Below are 6,617 nucleotides of genomic sequence, written 5' to 3' on the forward strand. Positions count from 1 at the left end.
CGTTCTTGGTTGGATATGTGTAATGTTAGACTGAGAGAAGAAGAGAAATAGATAAGGGAGGCAGAGAGAGAGGGGAGCAGAGAGACAGGAGCATAGAGTTAGAGGAGAAGGGCAGAGAGGGATGCAGAGGACAGAGAGGACTGCAGAGAGAGAGAGAGAGAGAGAGGCAGAGAGACGAGAGAGAGAGAAGAAGAAGAGCAGAGAGAAGAGGAGAGAGAGAGGAAAGAGCAGAGAGAGAGGCAGGGAGAGAGAGAGGAAGAGGCAGAGAGAGAGGCAAGAAGAGAGCAGCGATGAGAAGAGAGAGGCAAGAGAGAGAGAGAGAGAGAGAGAAGAAGAGAGGAGAGAGAGAGAGAGAGAAGGAGAGAGGAGAGAGAACGAGCAAGAGATGCAGTGAAGAGGAGGAGTGAGAAGAGAGACAGCGTAGAGAGAGAGGCAAGAGAGAGAGAGAGAGATCAGAGAGAGGAGGAGAGAGAGCGAAAGGGCCAGAAGAGAGAGGAGAGGCAAGAAGGCAGGAGAGAAGGAGAGAGAGAGGCAGGGAGAGAGAGAGGCAGAGGAGAGGACAGGGAGTAGAGAGAGCAAGGGAAGAGAGAAGCAGCAGGAGAGAGAGAGGAAGAGGCAGGAGGGAGAGAGGCAGGAGAGAGAGAGAGAAGGCCAGGGATTTTACTGAATGGAGGAACTGTATCACAACACAATGAAGGAGAGAGGACAAGGGGTGGCGTGAGAGAGAGAAGATGGCGGTCTCAAGTGAGAACGAAAAGGGCAGCAAAAGCAGTACGCCCAACGGAGAAGTCTCGCCCATTGCTCGTCTCTGCCATGGACCGAGCAAGTGAGAGAGAGAAAGAGAGCCAGGAGCACGGGAGTGAGAGAGAGAACGGCAGAGAGAGAGAGAGGCCAGGAGAGTATAGCAAGAGAGAGGCCAGGAAGGTATGAGAGAGAGGGTTCTCCCCCCTCGTCTTCCACTGGGATTCTCTGCCCTAACCCTATTACAGGCTGAGTCACTGCGGTTACTGGGTACACTTCCATGCCGTAACCCTGGAGGGTGCGGCATGAGTGGTTGAGTCTCTGACAGTGCTCGTTCCTGTCCGGCTGCACCCCCCACGGCGGTGTCCTTAGGGAAATTTTGCTTGCTATTATTTCAGCCTGATGTATCAGCAAAGGTAGGAGTTGGTGTGAAATTTCCCTCTAGTGTGGGGGCTGTAAGCTTTGGCAAGTAGCAGTGGGGTATAACAACGCCTGCGGTTGGCCCTGAATGTCCGGAGGTATCAGGTCTCCCGACCCCTCCTGTGTCTCTAGCGAGTCCAAGTATTTATGCCTGCAATAGTTTATGTGAGTCAGGGGACTAGTTTGTAGTCTTAATATCTGGAAGTATTTCTCCTGTCTTAGTCCGGTGTCCTGTGTGAAGTGTAAGGTGATGCTCCCAGTACTAAATGTGCTCTCACTACCCTCCGCATCCCAGGAGGACCTGAGAACGGACCTTGCCTCAGGACGAACTAAGCGACCTGAAGACTCCTGTGTCGAATCCCCAGGCCCACGCTTGCCGTCTGCTGCTCCAGTGTTCAACTTGTTCTGGCCCCTGCGGCTCGAACCCTGACCTGTCTCACCGGACGTGCTTAACCTGTCCGGATTGTTGTTTTCGACAAAACTCTCTCTGCGTGCTACCGCACCTTCTGTCTCAACTATGAGACGCTTTTCTCAAGAAATGCCACCTGTCATTTACTCCTGAGGTTGCGTTCCTTTGCACCCTCACCAACCACTGTAGTATTATTATTATTTGACCCTGCTGTCATCTATTAGAAACGTTTCACACCATCTTGGCCAGTGATACTTCTTATAATCTCACCCGTCACACCAGAAGAGGACTGGCCACCTCTCAGAGCCTTGTTCTCTTAAGCTTTCTACCAGGATCCAGCCTATATGCTCCTGTGTGCGTTTTAGGCTGGGTTTCTGGTATTTAGCACTTTGTACATTGGCGATGTAAAAAAGGCTTTATAAATACATTTGATTGATTGATTGATTATACTGGGCTCTAAACACTACCGTCGTGTAAACGCCTTGCCGGTCAGATACATTGCAGTCGCAGCATACTAAGTGTGATGCAGCCAGCCAAGATGCTCTCGATGGTGCTGCTGTAGACTTTCAGACCGAATGGCCAAATTGTGTGCACGCCTCCTGAGAGGCCATCATCCATGGCCTAACAAAATCATATTCCTTAAGTGATATGGACCACCAAGGAACTGGAAGCTCTCGACCCGCTCCAGTACAGGCCCTGTGGATGTGGATGGGCTCACCCTTCTGCTTCCTGTTGTCCACGATCAAGCTCCTTTGTCTTGCTGAATTTTGAGGGAAGTATGTTGTCCTGCACCACTCTGCCAGGTTCTTTACCTGTAAACTGAGCATGGTGTCGTCATCGATGGATCAGTTGCCTATCGCCGTCGCGTCTTCAGCGAATACTTGATGATGTGTTGAGTCGTGCGTGGCACCACGCAGGACGTCCTTGTGCGATTCGCAACCTAGCCGGTCTATAGGTACAGAGAAAGGACATAAAGCCAACGCATACCCCTGAAGGTCCCCCTCGGCCCGTCGGGAAATTCCAGGATCCAGTTGCAGGGGAGTGTTTAGTCCCAGTGCCGTCTCTTAGCTTATTGATGGTCTGCTCTGTTGAAAGCAGACTATAGTGTTGAACGCATGAGCTGTAATCAATGAACAGTATTCTTACGTATGTAGTGTTCCTTTTTATCCTTTGTGTGTAAGGCAGCGTTGAGTGCTAAAAATAGAATCATTTCTATCTGTGAGATCTGTAGAGGCGGCTTGGCTAGAAATGGGAGTGGATCCAGGATGATGGGTGGTTTGATGTGAGATCCATGAACCATGGCTTTTCAAAGAATTCACTGGCTACAGACGTGTAACACAGGACAACAGTATTTTGTATCTGTTCGCATCCATCTCCTGTTCTCGTCTCTCTCTCTCTACTTCTCTCTCTCTACAATTATAATTGTTTATTTTCCATTCCATTCACAAACAAGACACATCTCTCAACTAGAACACAGAGAAAGTAGTCTCCTTCAGCAGCAATAGTGTCAGAGGAAGAGGCAGGTAGACCTGACTAATAGAAGTCTGACAGCCTGACACGCACGCACTCACGCACGCACGCACGCACGCACCCTTACACACGTCGGTCAGTGGTACTCACTCTGATCACCTCAGGCGTCTGCTGGATGAGCAGCGTCGAGCCGATGTCTCTCAGGGCAACCACATCGCTAGGGGCAACCGGGTGTCTCACGGCAACAGGAGGAGCAGCGATGGTTGCAACAGGTGCCTCTCCGGGTGTGGGTGTAGGGGGCGGGACAGGGGTTACAGCCGGTGGAGGGGTGGCCTTGGTGGTAAGTACAGCTGTCAGGTCAGCTACAGGTGGATGTTCACGTCTAGCGGCCTCTAACAGTCCAACTGTAGCCACTTCTGAAGGTGTGGGTAGGACTGTAGGTGGTGGAACAGGTGTGGGTAGGGCAGAAGGTGTAGCTTGGTCTGTAGCGACAGACTCTGCTAGGGTTGTGGGGATATGGGCAGGGACAGGTGTGGGAGCTGTAGAGACAGGTAGAGCCGTAGGAACAGGTCCATCTGTAAGTCTGGGAGCAGGTGCTGGAGTGGAGGCAGACACATGTACAGGCGTGGATACAGGTCCATCTGTAGGTAAAGGCACAGTTCAGTTCACATACGTACATAGAACGAAGAACCGTGTAACATATAACAACCTCGACAACTACTGTGATTATTATTATTTGACCCTGCTGGTCATTTATGAACATTTGAACATCTTGGCCATGTTCTGTTATAATCTCCACCTGGCACAGCCAGAAGAGGACTGGCCACCCCTCATAGCCTGGTTCCTCTCTACGTTTCTTCCTAGGTCTTGGCCTTTCTAGGGAGTTTTTCCTAGCCACCGCTTCTACACCTGTATTGCTTGCTGTTTGGGGTTTTAGGCTGGGTTTCTGTACAGCACTTTGAGATATCAGCTGATGTACGAAGGGCTATATAAATACATTTGATTTGATTTGATATACACAATACCATGGATAGGAATAGATAGACACGGACAGTCACCTTGCCCAGCTGGTGGAGATCCAGGTAGTTTGGCCTGCGTCATAGTGTCAGTCTTGGCTGCAGTAGCCAGAGTGTCCTGTAGGAGTCTCATCACCTCCTTCTCTTTGCTCTGAGCCCCAGTCTTCCCAGTGTTCCCAGGACTACCCCCAGAGTCCACCAGCTCCTGGGCAAAGCTCTCAATGCTCTCAAGGATCCTCAGCAGCAGGGCCCCGTCCTCCTCATCTCCCAGCCCCACCACGCTGCCCTCTGCCTGGGGGAGAGGAGCAGGTGAGCTGGGGGTCGACCTAGTGGCCTGGGCGTTAGCGGTTAGGTGGCTAACAGGAACAGGCCTTTGAGCCTGGGGGTTGAATTGGGTTTGTGTCTGGAGAGAGGGTTGGGTTTGTGGGGAGGTGTTCCCCTGTCCTGTCCCCCTCTGGCTGGTCTTAGGGGGGAGAGGGGGCTCCGTCTCTCTTTCTCTCTCTCCCTCTCTGACTCTGTCTCTCTCCCGACCCATGCTCTGCGACAGACACTCCAAGTCCATCAGAAGTGTGTCGATGTCGTCGTCTCTATGAGTGACAGGAGGGGTGTGTTCGGAGGTTGGGGGGCYGGTGAGGTCTTCACCGGCAGACTGGAGTGTGTGTGTAACGTGTACGTGTGACAGATTGGGGCTGAGGTGTGTGTGCGCGGAGCTGGGGGGTGTGTGTGGACTAAAAGCTGTCCCGTTCCGACTGTGAGTGTGTGTGAGGCTTCTGGTCGGTGTGTGTGAGTGTGTGTGTCTGGAAGCCCTGTTCAGKCCCCTTCCCAGGTCTYCATCCTCCTCAATAAAGAGAGCCTCCATGGGGGAGATGGACGGAGTGTGTGTGCYRGCTGACGGAGTGTGCGTTTGTGATGAAGGTGTGTGTGCCTGGGATTGGGGGGTAGAAATAAACAACGTGTGTGTATGCAGTGAGGGAGAGTGTGTGTGTGACAGAGTTGACAGAGTGTGCGTGTGCTGCAGCCCGTTGGTCTGAACCTTATGTCTCCCTGCTGTCTCAGGCGTAGTGGACAAAGGGAGAGAGGAGTCTGGAGCGAGTGATGAGGGTGGCAGTATAGCCCTGCTCTTGGGTAAGGGAGGGTTCTGAACAACGTCTTCATACCGTGGCGGTTGATCATTCCCAAATATAGGTGAGAAGGGGACAGCAGCTTGCTGCAGCATTTGAAGACTACTAACCAGCTCGGCCAACTCGCTATGACCTCCAATCCCTGACCCTTGACCTCCAGCCCCTGACCCTAACCCTAACCCAGCGCCCTCCAGCTCTAGAGGCAGTTTCCTCAGATAGGAGCTCAGTCTGGTCATCACAGCTCTGTAGATGCTCTCTGGACTGGCTCCCCCATCTTCCCCTCCCCCGGGACTCTTCCGACTGATACACTGCTTGATGATGTCCGTACATTTCTTCAAGTCCTCTGAACACTTGACCAGAATGTCCAGACAGGCCCGTATGTCTTCCCCCCCTGCTCCTCCCACTCCTCCCTCCTCCCCTGCACGGGTCTTCTCCAGTAACCGGGCGATGAGGGACTCGTCGGCTAATGAGCTGAGGTAGAGAGACGCCACTGTGTTTAGCCCCGCCTCCAAGGAACCGGAGCAGGCGCTGGATAGGCTACTGGTGGACCCGGCCCTGGAGACACTGGATAGAATGGTTGTGGATAGAGACCCGCCCCCGGAGTTGATGCTAGAAGGCGATTGGCCTTTGAGCACCTTGGTGGTGTCGCTGAAAGGCGGCAGGTTCTCATCATTGGCGTTTCCATTTCCGGTAATAGTCCCATTCCCGGTTCCTCCGACGTTCCCGGTGAAGTGTCCGTAGACGATGTCGAGGTCCGTGGACCGACGGCTGTAGGAGTCCGGCCTGACCTTGCGACCTTTCCTTAAGGTCACGTGACTGGTGGAAAGGCGGAGCTTCTCGAAGGAGAACTCTTTGAGTTTGCCACTGGCCAGGTTGATGGCTTCTCCTGTGATGTCCTTCAGACTGGCAGAGCTCTGGAGAGGCCGGTCAGGACTGGTAGTAGTGGTGGTAGTGTTGGCCTTCTTACCTCGCCATGGAGGACTGTCCTCACCCACCACACCATACACACTGTTAGGATCATTAGGGACACCACTGCACCCGTTACAGCTGGTCATACTAAGTTTAGAGCCGTTGGGGATTTGGTGAGGAGAGTTAGCGTTTCGGGTCAGGTTGTGTGTGAATGTGTGTGAGGGGTCGGGGTGTGTGTGAGCGTGTGTGTGTGAMGGGGCGGTCAGCAGCTCGGAGCAGGTGCTGCGATGGGCAACAGTACAGTCCAGTCCCTGGGACAGCGCCCCACATGACCCGGAGCAGTAGTGCACCGCGTGACGTGACTCTGAGCCCGGCCATCCACCACCACCTGCTGTAGCAACTAACACTGCTCACTACACGCTGATAGCTGCTGCCATGTTACCGCTCAGTTGATGCCTGTTACCGCTTGTTACCAAGGTTACAAAGCAGTCTCAATACTGCACGAAAAAAAACATATGGAAACCAACATGG

The 6,617-nt window shown here is 53.0% G+C and overlaps 1 protein-coding gene and 1 pseudogene across 1 annotated transcript in view; one reads left to right on the forward strand and one right to left on the reverse strand.

Moving 5' to 3' along the window:
* The window catches only part of fbrsl1 (fibrosin-like 1), a 531,885-nt gene that overhangs the window by 295,388 nt on the left and 229,880 nt on the right, over positions 1-6,617 (forward strand).
* Positions 3,164-6,617, reverse strand: part of LOC139023609 (serine/threonine-protein phosphatase 2A regulatory subunit B'' subunit alpha-like) — a 35,804-nt pseudogene continuing 32,350 nt past the window's right edge.

Source organism: Salvelinus sp. IW2-2015, linkage group LG33, assembly GCF_002910315.2.
Source record: "Salvelinus sp. IW2-2015 linkage group LG33, ASM291031v2, whole genome shotgun sequence".
Classification (NCBI taxonomy): Eukaryota; Metazoa; Chordata; class Actinopteri; order Salmoniformes; family Salmonidae; genus Salvelinus; species Salvelinus sp. IW2-2015.